At 46.8% G+C, this 19,595-nt stretch overlaps 1 long non-coding RNA gene across 1 annotated transcript; it reads right to left on the reverse strand.

Annotated features, from left to right (window-relative positions):
* Positions 1 to 2,019: 2,019 nt before the first annotated feature.
* On the reverse strand, positions 2,020 to 2,539 carry LOC123075835 (uncharacterized). Its single transcript, XR_006436214.1, has 2 exons — positions 2,402 to 2,539; positions 2,020 to 2,292 (listed from the first exon to the last, which is right to left on the reverse strand). It is a non-coding gene; the product is annotated as an uncharacterized lncRNA (long non-coding RNA).
* Between the last annotated feature and the right edge of the window lie 17,056 nt (positions 2,540 to 19,595).

Below are 19,595 nucleotides of genomic sequence, written 5' to 3' on the forward strand. Positions count from 1 at the left end.
GGGTCACCCTAGTAGCTAGGTCTCGTCATGCCTGTGCGCTGCACATGGCGGTGGAGATGGAGGAAAAGAACGGTTGCAATAACCTGCGTTCATGGGCAAGAAGAAAGAGGAAAGGTGGAAAACACAATTTGAACCGGGGCGCTCCCGTCGCTTGCGTGACGCACGATCGAGACGGTCGCAAGGCTCGCCTGCGACTGGCCTAATCTTCGGCTGGCCGCCCGGCCAGAATAGGTCACTACTACGCGTCATCCGGATGATTTTCGGCCGAAATCATCCGGCTGGTGTGCCGTTTGATCCTATCCGATCTGACGTCTCTAGTGGGTCCTAGGTAACGAGGTTGATGATTTCAAAGGCCCAGTGATCATCGCTACCTGCCAGCCTTATTTTACGTGCATGGCCCATGTGCGTAGCTTTTTGGTGTCTCTTTTGACTAGACTACTGAGTATGCTTCCTGTATCATTGTACGTAGGCTGCCATGAATGAAAACAAAGCACGAAGGCAAAACTATGTACATTGTGTGAATATAACATGCGGATCAACTGCATCCACCGTAGCAATTAAATCCATGTGACAGTCGTTCGATCTGCGTCAACTGTTTAGCTGCGATGTATCATTTGCAACGTAATCGATGTTGCCCTCAAGGGTTTGCAACATGATACAGCGACCAATTGTTTGCAACATGACTTATGTTACACTCATGTTGATTGTGACTCATCGTTTGCAACATGCATTCAGGGGTTTGCAACATGATCCATGTTGCGCTTGCTAGCATTGTAAACAATCATCGGTCATTCAGCTGCAACCCATTGTTTGCAACATGACACATGTTGCGCTCACATTGCAAACACTACTCAGCTGTGACTCATGTTGCGCTCGTTCGTGTTGCAAACACGCCTCAACCATTCAGCTACGACCAATCGTTTGCAACATGACCCATGTTGCACTCGCATTGCAAACACTCCTCAGGAGCGACTCATCGTTTGCAACATGACTCATGTTGCACTCGGCCATTTAGCTATGACCTGTCGTTTGCAACATGACCCATGTTACGCTTGGGTTGAAACACTCCTCGGTTGCGACACATCATTTGCTGCATGACTCATGTTGTGCTCGTGTTGCAAACAATTCACGGTTGTGACTTACCATTTGCAACATGACCCATGTTGTGCTCACATTGCAAACACTCGTCAACTACGACCGATTATTTGCAACATCATAACCTATGTTGTGCTCAAGAGGTTGCAGCAGCCAAAAAAAAGGATATAGTGGAAAGCTTGTAGCTTCGACATAATTCTCGCTTGCGTGTCACGTGTCTCATGCACATTAGCGGCGCCTGGCTTTCGAGCAAAAAGAAGTATGTGGCTGTTTGCAACATTGATGTGATTCGGCTTGTAGCGACATACGCTCCGCACGCAATAGAGGTGGTCGGCCTTGCAATGTCGTGCATCGGCTCTACACACACGACCGTTCGGCTTTTGCAATAGAAAAAAAAAATGCATCCTACTTGAAAGATTGACATCTAACATGCCAACACAAGTACTACGCAACATGGGAAAAAATATTTTAGTGTGCCTAAAATATTTTGAAGCATCCAGCATGGCATCCTTTGTTGAGTTATTGGCGGTAACAAAGCTGCCACTTTTTTGCAATAAGAGTGAATACTAGCTACTTAGTGTGCCTTGAAACGTCAACGTACTAGTGTGAACATGGACCGGCAAACACAAAAAGGCAGACATCCTCGTGTGAACACAATGCTGTGCGCCCCAGGGAAATTGCGATCAGCGGTCATCGGACGACCGAGCAGGCAGCTTACGCGCCTGTTAAAATCAGCCGGTTGTTTTCAAACCTTTTCCTTTTAATATACTCAGTTAATTTACGATCTAGCATATTTTCTAACAGAACAATATATATGTTGCATGGAGTAGAACATGGAATTCCCAAACAAGGGAAACGGAGGAGGAAAGAGGGAAGGAAGAAACAGGCAAAGTGTATGTTTCGGCAACCAAAAACTGCAAACAATAATTGCCAATAAATTCATAGCAAATTGTTTATTGTCTGGATCTTATTCATTTTTCTTCCAGCTCATGATAAGAACCCGGTTTCATGGAAGTACAGAGGAAGAGGAGGGAGGTAAATATGCACACTTGACTCTGCACTCATCCATTGTTTTGTAGCATTGCCAATTTTGAACACAACAATAGCATCTATATTTATCTGGGTTGCAGATTGGTATAGTTGCACTCTTTGTGCACCACGGAGGAATACGCTCGCCATTGACACCGATGGCTTCAACTATAAAAGTTTATAGACAAATAAATCATCAATATTCAAAACTAATAAAAGAATTAAAATGAAAGAATAGTTAAATAATCGGCTGACGGGAAATATGAGTGCCACTTACACTGCCCATGAATAGCGAAGCATACGAGAAGAAGTAGCAACGGTGCGTGAACTTGCTTAGTGCACTTTCCCATGATGCAGCCGATCGACCACGACTGCAATATTTTATCTGATCCAAGAACGATAGGATGTGTCTTCGTTTGACCTGCGGCCTTCTGATCCATGGTCCATATATATAGAGAAACAACTCCTTATCTTTTTATCACCATATATCTTCGGTAATTAATGCATGATACCCTTATCTTTTTATTGATGGTATACACAATATCCTTCCAGTATTGTACAAATGGTTATAAATGAAAAAATATACATACAAGATACTGTTTATCTTCTTTTTTAAAGGTGGAAAGATATTGTTTATCGTTGTAAAAATAGTACAAGTATTGCTTTTACCAATATAAAAGTTTACTATTTATGGAAAATTAATTTCCCCAAATTAAGTTGAGTACCCAAATATGTATTAATTACATATTTGATCGCTCTCTTGGTAATCTCAAATTAATAATATTTTTTATCGCTCTCTTCATAATCTCAAATTAATTACATATTTGATTGCCTTCTGGATAATCTCAAATTAATTGCATATTTGATCTCCCGCTTCATAACCTCGGGCAAGTAACATACCGGCGGACAAAGGGAACTACGTATGTTGTCATAAAGGTTCGACTGATAAAGATCTTCGTAGAATATGTAGGAACTAATATGGGCATCCAGGTCGCGCTATTGGTTATTGACCGGAGAAGCATCTCAGTCATTTCTACATCATTCTCGAACCCGTACAGTCCGCACGCTTAACGTTCATTAACGATATAGTATTATAGTCCCTCCATTCCATAATGTAGTGCCTATAGATTTTGACAAAACTCAAACATTACAAACTTTGACCATATTTATAGAGAAAAATAGGCACATCTAGAATACCAAGTGCACATCATTGGATACGTAATGAGTTATATTTTTAGATTGTACATGTTTGGTGTTGTAGATGTAGACAATTTTCTCTATACACTTGGTCAAAGTTCACAAAGTTTGACTTTCAGAAAAATCTATAGGCACTACATTGTGGAAGGGAGGGAGTATGAGTTATGTATGTTGGTTACCGAATGTTGTTCGGAGTCCTGGATGAGATCACGGACATGACGAGAGGCTCCAGAATAGTCCGGAGGTAAAGATTGATATATGAGATAATAGTGTTTGGTCTCCGGAATTCATCGGAAGGGGTTTTGGATGTTTCTCGAAATGTTCGGGTACGAGAACACTTTGTTTGGGCCAAGGGGTAAATCTCACGAGGCTTTAGGAAGGTGTGAAAGAAGTTTTGCGGAGGCCAGGGGGCTAGACGCCCGGGACCCTGGCGTCCGGGGCCAGACGCCACGAACCCTCGCATCTGGTCCTGGAGTCTGAGATGGACTCTTACCTTGCGGGCTAAACTGACTTTGAGGAGGCTCTTTCTACAAGAAATGACCCCAGCGATAAACATATAAATAGAGGGGCAAAGCTAGCACCCGGAAAACATCAAGATTTACCAAGTCGCGTGCCGCCAACCCCGCCCCCTCTAGTTTATCCTCCGTCATAGTTTCCGTTGTGCTTGGCGAAGCCCTGCGGAGATTGTTCTTCACCACCACCGTCACCACGCCATCATGCTGCGGAACTCATCTACTACTTCGTCCCTCTTGCTGGATCCAGAAGGCGAGGACATCATCGAGCTGAACGTGTGCTGAACGCGGAGGTGCCATACGTCCGGTACTTGATCGGGACGGATCATGAAGGTGTACGACTACATCAACAGCGCTGATAAATGCTTCCGCTTAGCAATCTTCAAGGGTATGAAGATGCCCTCCCCCTCTCGTAGCTATGCATCTCCATGGATAGATCTTGCGTGTGTGTTGAATTTTTTTTACATGCAACGTTCCCCAATACAGCCACCTTCCTAGAGATGATCTACTCTAGTATCAAACGCAATATTTGATTTTGTTGCTCTGAACCCCTTTCACCTTCTAATTAGGCATCGAACGTCTGTCTCCGGCTTGAAATTTCTCATGGTACCTTCTTACTTTTCTCTTGATATTTCTTAAGATACAATTCGAGAGTAACTTTCCACCCCCTTTCCTGATATTATCTACCAGATAAGCGGCATTGTAGAAGACCGTTCATTCGACGTTACCCTTTGTCCTTTCATCAGTACGATAAAAATCCCGATAGAAGGATGATGGCTTCATCATGATGACTTGGAGCAGAGGAATGAAAACGTCAACGGAAGGGATCAACTTCTTAGAGAAGAGCATCCCAGAACGAAAAGATCCGTTAGAATTTCGTAACCAGACCTTCCCCCCTACTCCACCCCTTAAAATCTCGGGACAAGATTTCTTGTAGTGGAGAAGATTTTTAATGCCCGGATAATTAAGCTACAGTTATCCCATGTTAATGTTGTTGGGAATCGTAGCATAATTTAAAAAATTTCTACGCTCACCAAGATGCATCTATGGAGTCTACTAGCAACGAGGGGAAAGGAGTGCATCTACATACCCTTGTAGATCGCGAGCGGAAGCGTTCCAACGAACGTGGATGACGGAGTCGTACTCGCCGTGATCCAAATCACCGATGACCGAGTGCCGAACGGACGGCACCTCCGCGTTCAACACACGTACGGTGCAGCGACGTCTCCTCCTTCTTGATCCAGCAAGGGGGAAGGAGAGGTTGATGGAGATCCAGCAGCACGACGGCGTTGTTGGAAATATGCCCTAGACGCAATAATAAATGGTTATTATTATATTTCTTTGTTCATGGTAATTGTCTATTATTCATGCTATAATTGTATTGTCCGGAAATCGTAGTACATGTGTGAATACATAGACCACAACCTGTCCCTAGTGAGCCTCTAGTTGACTAGCTCATTGATCAACAGATAGTCATGGTTTCCTGACTATGGACATTGGATGTCATTGATAACGGGATCACATCATTAGGAGAATGATGTGATGGACAAGACCCAATCCTAAGCATAGCATAAAAGATCGTGTAGTTTCGTTTGCTAGAGCTTTTCCAATGTCAAGTATCTTTTCCTTAGACCATGAGATCGTGCAACTCCCGGATACCGTAGGAGTGCTTTGGGTGTGCCAAACGTCACAACGTAACTGGGTGACTATAAAGGTGCACTACGGGTATCTCCGAAAGTGTCTATTGGGTCGGCACGGATCGAGACTGGGATTTGTCACTCCGTGTGACGGAGAGGTATCTTTGGGCCCACTCGGTAATGCATCATCATAATGAGCTCAATGTGACTAAGGCGTTGGTCACGGGATCATGCATTGCGGTACGAGTAAAGAGACTTGCCGGTAACGAGATTGAACAAGGTATTGGGATACCGATGATCGAATCTCGGGCAAGTAACATACCTATTGACAAAGGGAATTGCATACGGATTGATTGAATCCTCGACACCGTGGTTCATCCGATGAGATCATCGTGGAACATGTGGGAGCCAACATGGGTATCCAGATCCCACTGTTGGTTATTGACCAGAGAGGCGTCTCGGTCATGTCTGCATGTCTCCCGAACCCGTAGGGTCTACACACTTAAGGTCCGGTGACGCTAGGGTTGTAGAGATATATGTATGCGGAAACCCGAAAGTTGTTCGGAGTCCCGAATGAGATCCCGGACGTCACGAGAGGTTCCGGTATGGTCCGGAGGTGAAGAATTATATATAGGAAGTCAAGTTTCGGCCACCGGGAAAGTTTCAGGGGTTACCGGTATTGTACCGGGACCACCGGAAGGGTCCCGGGGGTCCACCGGGTGGGGCCACCTATCCCGGAGGGCCCCGTGGGCTGAAAGTGGAAGGGAACCAGCCCTTAGTGGGCTGGGGCGCCCCCCTTGGGCCTCCCCCCATGCGCCTAGGGTTGGGAACCCTAGGGTGGGGGGACTTCCCCCTTGCCTTGGGGGGCAAGCAACCCCTTTCCACCCCTTGGCCGCCGCCCCCCCAACCCTAGATGGGTTTTGGCCGGCCCCCCCTCCCAAGGGGGCCTATATAAAGGGGGGGAGGGAGGGCAGCAACCTACAGCCTTGGGCGCCTCCCTCCTCCCCTGCAACACCTCTCTCTCTCTCTCTCGCAGAAGCTCGGCGAAGCCCTGCCGGAGACCCGCTACATCCACCACCACGCCGTCGTGCTGTTGGATCTCCATCAACCTCTCCTTCCCCCTTGCTGGATCAAGAAGGAGGAGACGTCGCTGCACCGTACGTGTGTTGAACGCGGAGGTGCCGTCCGTTCGGCACTCGGTCATCGGTGATTTGGATCACGGCGAGTACGACTCCGTCATCCACGTTCATTGGAACGCTTCCGCTCGCGATCTACAAGGGTATGTAGATGCACTCCCTTCCCCTCGTTGCTAGTAGACTCCATAGATGCATCTTGGTGAGCGTAGGAAAATTTTAAATTATGCTACGATACCCAACAGTGGCATCATGAGCCAGGTCTATGCGTAGTTACTATGCACGAGTAGAACACAAAGCAGTTGTGGGCGTTGAGTTTGCCAATTTTTCTTGCTGCTACTAGTCTTTTCTTGTTTCGGCGGCATTGTAGGATGAAGCGGCCCGAACCGACCTTACACGTACTCTTACGTGAGACAGGTTCCACCGACTGACATGCACTAGATGCATAAGGTGGCTAGCGGGTGTCTGTCTCTCCTACTTTAGTCGGAACGGATTCGATGAAAAGGGTCCTTATGAAGGGTAAATAGAAATTGGCAAATCACATTGTGGTCATACGTAGGTAAGAAACGTTCTTGCTAGAAACCTACAAACCACGTAAAAACTTGCAACAACAATTAGAGGACGTCTAACTTGTTTTTGCAGCAAGTGCTATGTGATATGATATGGCCAGAAGATGTGATGAATGATATATGTGATGTATGAGATTGATCATATTCTTGTAATAGGAATCACGACTTGCATGTCGATGAGTATGACAACCGGCAGGAGCCATAGGAGTTGTCTTTATTATTTTGCATGACCTGCGTGTCATTGAATAACGCCATGTAAATTACTTTACTTTGTTGCTAAACGGGTTAGCCATATAAGTAGAAGTAATTGTTGGCGTGACGACTTCATGAAGACACAATGATGGAGATCATGATGATGGAGATCATGGTGTCATGCCGGTGACGAAGATGATCATGGTGCCCCGAAGATGGAGATCAAAGGAGCATAATGATATTGGCCATATCATGTCACTATTTGATTGCATGTGATGTTTATCATGTTTTTGCATCTTATTTGCTTAGAATGACGGTAGTAAGTAAGATGATCCCTTATAATAATTTAAAGAAAGTGTTCACCCTAACTGTGCACCGTTGCGAAGGTTCGTTGTTTCGAAGCACCACGTGATGATCGGGTGTGATAGATTCTAACGTTCGAATACAACGGGTGTTGACGAACCTAGCATGTACAGACATGGCCTCGGAACACACGCAATACACTTAGGTTGACTTGACGAGCCTAGCATGTACAGACATGGCCTCGGAACACGGAGGACCGAAAGGTCGAGCATGAGTCGTATAGAAGATACGATCAACATGAAGATGTTCACCGATCTTGACTAGTCCGTCTCACGTGATGATCGGACACGGCCTAGTTAAACTCGGATCATGTTTCACTTAGATGACGAGAGGGATGTCTATCTGAGTGGGAGTTCATTAAATAATTTGATTAGATGAACTCAATTATCATGAACTTAGTCTAAAATCTTTACACTATGTCTTGTAGATCAAATGGCCAACGTTGTCCTCAATTTCAACGCGTTCCTAGAGAAAACCAAGCTGAAAGATGATGGCAGCAACTATACGGACTGGGTCCGGAACCTGAGGCTCATCCTTATAGTAGCCAAGAAAGATTATGTCTTAGAAGCACCGCTAGGTGATGCACCAATCCCACAGAACCAAGACGTTATGAACGCTTGGCAATCACGTGCTGATGATTACTCCCTCGTTCAGTGCGGCATGCTTTACAGCTTAGAGCCGGGTCTCCAAAAGCGTTTTGAGAAACATGGAGCATATGAGATGTTCGAGGAGCTGAAATTAGTTTTTCAAGCTCATGCCCGGGTCGAGAGATATGATGTCTCCGACAAGTTCTTCAGCTGTAAAATGGAGGAGAACAGTTCTGTTAGTGAGCACATACTCAGAATGTCTGGGTTGCACAACCGCTTGTCTCAGCTGGGAGTTAATCTCCCGGATGACGCGGTCATTGACAGAATCCTCCAGTCGCTTCCACCAAGCTACAAGAGCTTTGTGATGAACTAGAATATGCAGGGGATGGAGAAGACCATTCCTGAGGTATATTCAATGCTGAAATCAGCGGAAGGGGAGATCAGAAAAGAACATCAAGTGTTGATGGTGAATAAAACCACCAAGTTCAAGAAGGGCAAGGGTAAGAAGAACTTCAAGAAGGACGTCAAGGGAGTTGCCGCGCCCGGTAAACCAGTTACTGGGAAGAAGTCAAAGAATGGACCCAAGCCCGGGACTGAGTGCTTTTATTGCAAGGGAAGTGGACACTGGAAGCGGAACTGCCCCAAATATTTAGCGGACAAGAAGAAGGCCGGCAACACCCAAGGTATATGTGATATACAAGTAATTGATGTGTACCTTACCAGTACTCGTAGTAGCTCCTGGGTATTTGATACCGGTGCGGTTGCTCATATTTGTAACTCAAAGCAGGAACTACGGAATAAACGAAGACTGGCGAAGGACGAGGTGACGATGCGCGTCGGGAATGGTTCCAAGGTCGATGTGATCGCCGTCGGCACGCTACCTCTGCATCTACCCACGGGATTAGTTTTAAACCACAATAATTGTTATTTAGTGCCAGCTTTGAGCATGAACATTGTGTCTGGATCTCGTTTAATTCGAGATGGCTACTCATTTAAATCCGAGAATAATGGTTGTTCTATTTATTTGAGAGATATGTTTTATGGTCATGCCCCGCTGGTCAATGGTTTATTTTTGATGAATCTTGAACGTGATGTTACACATGTTCATATTGTGAATACCAAAAGATGTAAAGTTGATAACGATAGTCCCACATACTTGTGGCACTGCCGCCTTGGTCACATTGGTGTCAAGCGCATGAAGAAGCTCCATGCAGATGGACTTTTGGAGTCTCTTGATTACGAATCATTTGACATGTGCGAACCATGCCTCATGGGTAAGATGACCAAGACTCCGTTCTCCGGAACAATGGAGCGAGCAACCAACTTATTGGAAATCATACATACCGATGTGTGTGGTCCAATGAGTGTTGAGGCTCGCGGAGGATATCGTTATGTTCTCACTCTCACTGATGATTTAAGTAGATATGGGTATGTCTACCTAATGAAACACAAGTCTGAAACCTTTGAAAAGTTCAAGGAATTTCAGAGTGAAGTTGAGAATCAACGTGACAGAAAAATAAAATTCTTACGATCAGATCGTGGAGGAGAATATTTGAGTCATGAATTTGGTACACACTTAAGGAAATGTGGAATAGTTTCACAACTCACGCCGCCTGGAACACCTCAGAGAAATGGTGTGTCCGAATGTCGTAATCGCACTCTATTGGATATAGTGCGATCTATGATGTCTCTTAACGATTTACCGCTCTCATTTTGGGGTTATGCTTTAGAGACTGCCGCATTCACTTTAAATAGGGCTCCGTCGAAATCCGTTGAGACGACACCGTATGAATTATGGTTTGGGAAGAAACCTAAGCTGTCGTTTCTAAAAGTTTGGGGATGCGATGCTTATGTCAAGAAACTTCAACCTGAAAAGCTCGAACCCAAATCGGAAAAATGCGTCTTCATAGGATACCCTAAGGAAACTATTGGGTACACCTTCTACCTCAGATCCGAAGGCAAGATCTTCGTTGCCAAGAACGGGTCCTTTCTAGAGAAGGAGTTTCTCTCGAAAGAATTGAGTGGGAGGAAAGTGGAACTTGATGAGGTGATAGTCACCCCTTCTGAACCTGAAAGTAGCGCAGCGCGGGAAAATGTTCCTGTGGTGCCTACACCGACTGGGGAGGAAGTTAATGATGATGATCATGAAGCTTCAGATCAAGTTACTGAACTTCGTAGGTCCACAAGGACACGTTCCGCACCAGAGTGGTACGGCAACCCTGTCCTGGAAATCATGTTGTTAGACAACGGTGAACCTTCAAACTATGAAGAAGCGATGGCGGGCCCGGGTTCCGACAAATGGCTAGAAGCCATGAAATCCGAGATAGAATCCATGTATGAAAACAAAGTATGGACTTTGACTGACTTGCCCGATGAGCGGCGAGCCATAGAAAACAAATGGATCTTTAAGAAGAAGACGGAAGCGGATGGTAATGTGACCATCTACAAAGCTCGACTTGTCGCTAAGGGTTATCGACAAGTTCAAGGGGTTGACTACGATGAGACTTTCTCACCCGTAGCGAAGCTGAAGTCCGTCCGAATCATGTTAGCAATTGCCGCATACTATGATTATGAGATATGGCAGATGGACGTCAAAACAGCATTCCTTAATGGCTTCCTTAAGGAAGAGTTGTATATGATGCAGCCGGAAGGTTTTGTCGATCCTAAGGATGCTAACAAAGTGTGCAAGCTCCAGCGCTCAATCTATGGGCTGGTGCAAGCATCTCGGAGTTGGAACATTCGCTTTGATGAGATGATCAAAGCATTTGGGTTTACACAGACTTATGGAGAAGCCTGTGTTTACAAGAAAGTGAGTGGGAGCTCTGTAGCATTTCTCATATTATATGTGGATGACATACTATTGATGGGAAATGATATAGAATTCTTGGAAAGTATAAAGGCCTATTTGAATAAGTGTTTTTCAATGAAGGACCTTGGAGAAGCTGCTTATATATTAGGCATCAAAATCTATAGAGATAGATCAAGACGCCTCATTGGTCTTTCACAGAGTACATAACTTGACAAGATATTGAAGAAGTTCAGTATGGATCGGTCCAAGAAGGGGTTCTTGCCAGTATTGCAAGGTGTGCAATTGAGCACGGCTCAATGCCCGACCACGGCAGAAGATATAGAAGAGATGAGTGTCATCCCCTATGCCTCGGCCATAGGGTCTATTATGTATGCCATGCTGTGTACCAGACCTGATGTAAACCTTGCCGTAAGTTTGGTAAGAAGGTACCAAAGTAATCCCGGCAAGGAACACTGGACAGCGGTCAAGAATATCCTGAAGTACCTGAAGAGGACTAAGGATATGTTTCTCGTTTATGGAGGTGACGAAGAGCTCGTCGTAAAGGGTTACGTCGACGCTAGCTTTGACACAGATCTGGATGACTCGAAGTCACAGACCGGATACGTGTATATTTTGAATGGAGGAGCAATAAGCTGGTGCAGTTGCAAGCAAAGCGTCGTGGCGGGATCTACATGTGAAGCGGAGTACATGGCAGCCTCGGAGGCAGCACATGAAGCAGTCTGGATGAAGGAGTTCATTACCGACCTAGGGGTGATTCCCAATGCGTCGGGCCCGATGACTCTCTTCTGTGACAACACTGGAGCTATTGCCCTTGCGAAGGAGCCCAGGTTTCACAGGAAGACCAGGCATATCAAGCGTCGCTTCAACTCCATTCGTGAAAGTGTTCAAAATGGAGACATAGATATTTGTAAAGTACACACAGACCTGAATGTAGCAGATCCGTTGACTAAACCTCTCCCTAGGGCAAAACATGATCAACACCAGGACGCAATTGGTGTTCGATTCATCACAATGTAACTAGATTATTGACTCTAGTGCAAGTGGGAGACTGTTGGAAATATGCCCTAGAGGCAATAATAAATGGTTATTATTATATTTCTTTGTTCATGGTAATTGTCTATTATTCATGCTATAATTGTATTGTCCGGAAATCGTAATACATGTGTGAATACATAGACCACAACCTGTCCCTAGTGAGCCTCTAGTTGACTAGCTCGTTGATCAACAGATAGTCATGGTTTCCTGACTATGGACATTGGATGTCATTGATAATGGGATCACATCATTAGGAGAATGATGTGATGGACAAGACCCAATCCTAAGCATAGCATAAAAGATCGTGTAATTTCGTTTGCTAGAGCTTTTCCAATGTCAAGTATCTTTTCCTTAGACCATGAGATCGTGCAACTCCCGGATACCGTAGGAGTGCTTTGGGTGTGCCAAACGTCACAACGTAACTGGGTGACTATAAAGGTGCACTACGGGTATCTCCGAAAGTGACTGTTGGGTTGGCACGGATCGAGACTGGAATTTGTCACTCCGTGTGACGGAGAGGTATCTCTGGGCCCACTCGGTAATGCATCATCATAATGAGCTCAATGTGACTAAGGCGTTGGTCACGGGATCATGCATTGCGGTACGAGTAAAGAGACTTGCCGGTAACGAGATTGAACAAGGTATTGGGATACCGACGATCGAATCTCGGGCAAGTAACATACCGATTGACAAAGGGAATTGCATACGGATTGATTGAATCCTCGACACCGTGGTTCATCCGATGAGATCATCGTGGAACATGTGGGAGCCAACATGGGTATCCAGATCCCGCTGTTGGTTATTGACCGGAGAGGCGTCTCGGTCATGTCTGCATGTCTCCCGAACCCGTAGGGTCTACACACTTAAGGTCCGGTGACGCTAGGGTTGTAGAGATATATGTATGCGGAAACCCGAAAGTTGTTCGGAGTCCCGGATGAGATCCCGGACGTCACGAGAGGTTCCGGAATGGTCCGGAGGTGAATAATTATATATAGGAAGTCAAGTTTCGGCCACCGGGAAAGTTTCGGGGGTTACCGGTATTGTACCGGGACCACCGGAAGGGTCCCGGGGGTCCATCGGGTGGGGCCACCTATCCCGGAGGGCCCCGTGGGCTGAAAGTGGAAGGGAACCAGCCCCTAGTGGGCTGGGGCGCCCCCCTTGGGCCTCCCCCCATGCGCCTAGGGTTGGGAACCCTAGGGTGGGGGGCTTCCCCTTGCCTTGGGGGGCAAGCAACCCCTTTCCACCCCTTGGCCGCCGCCCCCCCCCAACCCTAGATGGGTTTTGGCCGGCCCCCCTCCCAAGGGGGCCTATATAAAGGGGGGGAGGGAGGGCAGCAACCTACAGCCTTGGGCGCCTCCCTCCTCCCCTGCAACACCTCTCTCTCTCTCTCTCGCAGAAGCTCGGCGAAGCCCTGCCGGAGACCCGCTACATCCACCACCACGCCGTCGTGCTGTTGGATCTCCATCAACCTCTCCTTCCCCCTTGTTGGATCAAGAAGGAGGAGACGTCGCTGCACCGTACGTGTGTTGAACGCGGAGGTGCCGTCCGTTCGGCACTCGGTCATCGGTGATTTGGATCACGGCGAGTACGACTCCGTCATCCACGTTCATTGGAACGCTTCCGCTCGCGATCTACAAGGGTATGTAGATGCACTCCCTTCCCCTCGTTGCTAGTAGACTCCATAGATGCATCTTGGTGAGAGTAGGAAAATTTTAAATTATGCTACGATACCCAACAGGCGTGGTGGTGGATGTAGCGGGTCTCGGCAGGGCTTTGCCAAGCTTCTGCAAGAGAGAGAGAGGTGTTGCAGGGTAGGAGGGAGGCGCCCAAGGCTGTGTATTGCTGCCCTCCCTCCCCCCTTTATATAGGCCCCCTGGGGGGGCGCCGGCCCAGGGAGATGGGATCTCCAAGGGGGGGCGGCGGCCAAAGGGGGGGAAGGGTTGCCTTGCCCGCCAAGGCAAGGGGGAAGCTCCCCCCCTAGGGTTCCCAACCCTAGGCGCATGGGGGGAGGCCCAAGGGGGGCGCCCCAGCCCACTAAGGGCTAGTTCCCTTCCACTTTCAGCCCACGGGGCCCTCCGGGATAGGTGGCCCCACCCGGTGGACCCCCGGGACCCTTCCGGTGGTCCCGGTACAATACCGGTAACCCCCGAAACTTTCCCGGTGGCCGAAACTTGACTTCCTATATATAATTCTTCACCTCCGGACCATTCCGGAACCTCTCGTGACCTCCGGGATCTCATCCGGGACTCCGAACAACTTTCGGGTTTCCGCATACATATATCTCTACAACCCTAGCGTCACCGAACCTTAAGTGTGTAGACCCTACGGGTTCGGGAGACATGCAGACATGGCCGAGACGCCTCTCCGGTCAATAACCAACAGCGGGATCTGGATACCCATGTTGGCTCCCACATGTTCCACGATGATCTCATCGGATGAACCACGGTGTCGAGGATTCAATCAATCCGTATGCAATTCCCTTTGTCAATCGGTATGTTACTTGCCCGAGATTCGATCGTCGGTATCCCAATACCTTGTTCAATCTCGTTACCGGCAAGTCTCTTTACTCGTACCGCAATGCATGATCCCGTGACTAACGCCTTAGTCACATTGAGCTCATTATGATGATGCATTACCGAGTGGGCCCAGAGATACCTCTCCGTCACACGGAGTGACAAATCCCAGTCTCGATCCGTGCCAACCCTACAGACACTTTCGGAGATACCCGTAGTGCACCTTTATAGTCACCCAGTTACGTTGTGACGTTTGGCACACCCAAAGCACTCCTACGGTATTCGGGAGTTGCACGATCTCATGGTCTAAGGAAAAGATACTTGACATTGGAAAAGCTCTAGCAAACGAAACTACACGATCTTTTATGCTATGCTTAGGATTGGGTCTTGTCCATCACATCATTCTCCTAATGATGTGATCCCGTTATCAATGACATCCAATATCCATAGTCAGGAAACCATGACTATCTGTTGATCAACGAGCTAGTCAACTAGAGGCTTACTAGGGACATATTGTGGTTTATGTATTCACACATGTATTACGATTTCCGGACAATACAATTATAGCATGAACAATAGACTATTATCATGAACAAAAAAATATAATAATAACCATTTATTATTGCCTCTAGGGCATATTTCCAACAAATGTTGCCTTGTCATCATCATTACTGTTGCTAATCTCACTTTGGTTCAAACATTAATCAAATTCAAATTCAAATTATAAGTGAAATAGTAAGATTCTTAAACATGAAAACTCAAGTGTTCGAAATGTGGCAAATATTTCATAGATAATTATGGTGAAGAAATCACATTTCAAAAAGTATTTAAATGCCCTAAGATAAATAAAATAAGGTCTAAAACAAATATTTAAATACCTTTTAAATAATGAAAATGTACAAATTATTTTATTATTGCACCAAGCTTTTTGAGGTAGTGGGCTAAGTTATAACACTAATTTAGAGGATTGGTTTTTGTGTTATATTAAACTAAAATAAATAGAAACTAAAGTAAAACAGTAAAAGAAAAATGAAACAAAAGATAAAATAAAATGAAAAATGAAAAAAATGAAACCAGAAGCCCCCGGGCCACCTGGCCTAAATGGCCGAGGCTGCCAGGCCGGCCCACCAAACCCTCTCTAACCCTAGCCCCTTGTGCCCGATCCCCTCACCCCTCATCCGCCGCCAGACACACGCAACAGGTATCGCGCTAGGCAGAGGATCTCCCCGCGCCCGATCCCTTCACTGGCGACCTCGCCAACCTCCTCCGCCGCACCCCGCGTCGGCCACCCTTGCCGGAGACCGGCCGCCTCCTCGCAGCACGCCATCGCCTCGCGCAACCCGGCCTCCCCCTTCCCGGAGACCTGTCGCCTCCTCGCAGCACGCCATCGCCTCGCGCACCCCGGCCTCGGGCCTCCTCCTTGCCCGCGCGCCTTGCCGTGCCGGGGCTAGGCTCGTAGCCTCTCCCATCCCGGCCGCCTCATCACCGCATGACCTCGTCGGGGCTCCGCCGGACCCCTGCCTGCCTGCTCCCTCCTCGCGGCATCCCGGTGTGATGTCCCAAGAAGAACACACCACAAATGAGTGGCACTTGTACAGGATGCAAGGTTTCAGAGAGAGATTTGGGGTTAGAGGAGAAGAACAGCAGGAGACTGGGAGCAGAGAGAGACAGGGGAGGGGAACGGCATCAGCCAATTCTAATTCTTCGCTACTCTCCCCAGGTGCTGCTTCTTTCTCTTTTTTTTTTTTTGAGACAAGCTTCTTTCTCTTATAGTCCGTGACTATCTGCCCAAGTACACGTGGCCCAAGGCCCATGAAGACTGCCCAATAGCATGGGTGTTACACCCGGTCGGCCACGCCTCCCTGTTGCATCAGCCGCCAAGGCCAGCGGCCATGGCCTCTGTCTCCAGCCCCGCCGAGGTGCACATCGCAGGTGCACCACCACGACCCCGATGTCGTCCCACACCACCATCTCCACCTCACCGGCCACTCCTCTCATGCTCCACCACCAACGCTCTGGCCGCGTGTCACCAGCGGCTCCGCCTTGCCTCCTCTGCGCCAGCCACCACCGCAGCTTACTGCCGTCAAGCTCGCCTGCGGGTGCTGACCCCTTTTCCTCGTGCCACGCTTGACTCCATCTGGTGCGCACGACCAGCACCATCCTCTTCCAGCGATGCCCCGGCTGACCCAACTTTAGCCGTGGCTGCTCACCCGATTTTTGCCGTTTTCGGTCAACTACCCGACCACTGTTGTTGTTGATGCACCACCGACCCGAAGCTGTGAAACATTGCGGCCCCGCTGGACGCGAAGAACGCCCTCGATGACCGATGCCAAGTACCTCTACCGTCGACCCGAACGTCTAAAAACCCTGTGCAACTACCATTGCCCCCAAGACCTCGGATTCGTCAAGTGTGCAATGACCCATGTACAACTACGTGGATTCGCCAAGTTCGTCGCCGCGAGTACCACTACTTCCACTACGTCGCGCGAACAACTACTTCCCTCGATGACTCAAGCCGCCCCGAAATGCACTCTCCGAAGGTATAACTGCCGAGACGACGCCAGTAAAAGAATACATGTGTTGTATGAGATGCACCCTATGTTTACACCATGCTCGAATTGTTTCATGCACGTTCCTCGTTTGTCATGCGACCGAACCATGGGACACCACTCCCCATCGCTCTTGCACGTTGCCATCACCGCACTTGTTCCTCACACCGCTTGCTCAATCGAGTTATCGGAATCGAAATGTTGCCATGGCATCATTTTCGGATTCGCCGTCATGGCAACCCTTTCTTTCCACTTTGGTGACAAATGTTCTAATATCATCCTTCATGCCAACATTTTTATAAAATTGCATACAACTTGAATATGTCATCCATTAGCATGACCAATGATACGTCTCCGTCGTATTTATATTTTCAACTTTCACAAACTTTTGGCAATAATTTATATGATTTTTTGGACTAACATGCTGATCCAGTGCTCACTGCCAGTTCTTATTTGTTGCACTTGTTTGTTGCACACGATAAAAATTTACAGAGATTTTTTTGGAATATATGTGATTTTTGGAAAGCGGAATCAACGCGAGACGATGCTCGAGGGCCCCACAAGCTTAGAGGGTGAGCCCCAGGGGTGTGGGCCCGCCCAGCAGGCTTGTGGCTACCCTTTAGGTCGGCTGGAGGTGTCGTTCGGTTGCAAGGAAGTTTACATCCGGATAAAAATCGTGTTAAAATTTCAGCCCAATCGGAGATACATATCTCGGGATATTGAAGAAACGGTGAAAGGCTAGAATCAGGGTCGCGAAACAGAAGAGAAACAGAGAGATAGATCCAATCTCGGAGGGGCTCCCGCCCCTCTGCGACCATGGAGGCCAAGGACCAGAGGGGAAACCCTCCTCCCATCTAGGGGGAGGTCACGGAAGAAGAAGAAGAAGAAGGAGTGGGGCTCTCTCCCCCTCTCTCCTAGTGGCGCAGGAGTGCCGCCGGGGCAAGGATCGTGACGACGACCTACACCAACAACCTCTCTACCGTCAACACCAACTTTCTCCCCCTCTATGCAGTGGTGTAACACCTCTTCTTCCTGCTGTATTCTCATCTTCATTTGACAATTATCGTTATGTCTCGGTTTTTGTTTTGTTCACATGATATGCGTAAATTCTTGGAGCGTCGTGTGCCTTTTATTTTGCTTTTAATAATGCACCATGCTGGTATGAGATAGTGATTGATTGATTTATAGAATGCTCTTCACTTATATCTTTTGAAGTTTGGATGCCTGTTTCTCTACATAATAAAACCATTATTTGTAGAATGCTCTTTTGCTTCACTTATACATGTTAGAGCTTGGGCAAGACTTTTTTTGAAAGAATAAAACTCCCAGCTTCACTTATGTCTATTTAGAGAGTCAATAGGAATTGGTCATTCACATGGTTAGTCATAAAATCCTACATAAAACTTGTAGATCGCTGAATATGATATGTTTGATTCCTTGATATAGTTTTGTGATATTGAGGTGGTAATATGTGGGCATGCTAGTAAAAAAATAAAGTTGAGTATTAATAATGATGTTAAGCGAAGTAAGTCTTTATGCAAGTAATCCTCGCGCGTGTAAAGGGGTGGCCGCTAACATTAGCGGTGAGGTCGGAGCATAATTTATCCTTGATTGAAATCCTTTGTGATGTTTAAATCCGGGGTGCGCGATGGTTAACTCTACCAACCTCCCCCCGAGGCGCATGCGAGTAGTACTTTGCTTCAAGGGCTACTAAAACTTTCACAATAAGTGTATGAGTTGTTTATGACTAATGTTTAGTCCATGGATTATACGCACTCTCACCCTTCCACCATTGCTAGCCTCTCTAGTATTGTGCAACTTTCGCCGGTGCATAAACCCTCCTTATACCTTCCTCAAAACAGCCACCATACCTACCTATGATGATATTTCCATGGCCATTTTGAGATATATTGCGAGACAACTTCCATCATCATCATACACATGACTTGAGCATTCATTATCATATTGCATTGCATGATATTTTCATGGCTTGTACTTTTTTTATATCTTTGCTATGCTAGATCATTGCACATCCTGGTACACTGCTAGAGGCATTCATATAGAGTCATCATGTATTAGTTTTATTGAGTTGTAATATCGATTGTAAATAAATAAAAGTGTGATGATCATCATTATTAAAGCATTGCCCCAGTGAGGAAATGATGACGGAGACTGTGATTCCCTCATCGGGATGAGACTCCGGACGATAAATAAAAAAAGGCCAAAAAGAGCTCAAAAGAAAGATAAAAAAAGAGAAAACAAAAAAATGAGAGAAAAAGAGAGAAGGGGCAATGTTACTATCCTTTGCCACACTTGTGCTTTAGAGTAGCACCATGTTCTAAATATAGAGTCTCTTCAGTTATCACTTTCATATA

The sequence above is a fragment of the Triticum aestivum genome, chromosome 3D, assembly GCF_018294505.1.
Source record: "Triticum aestivum cultivar Chinese Spring chromosome 3D, IWGSC CS RefSeq v2.1, whole genome shotgun sequence".
NCBI classification, from domain to species: Eukaryota; Viridiplantae; Streptophyta; class Magnoliopsida; order Poales; family Poaceae; genus Triticum; species Triticum aestivum.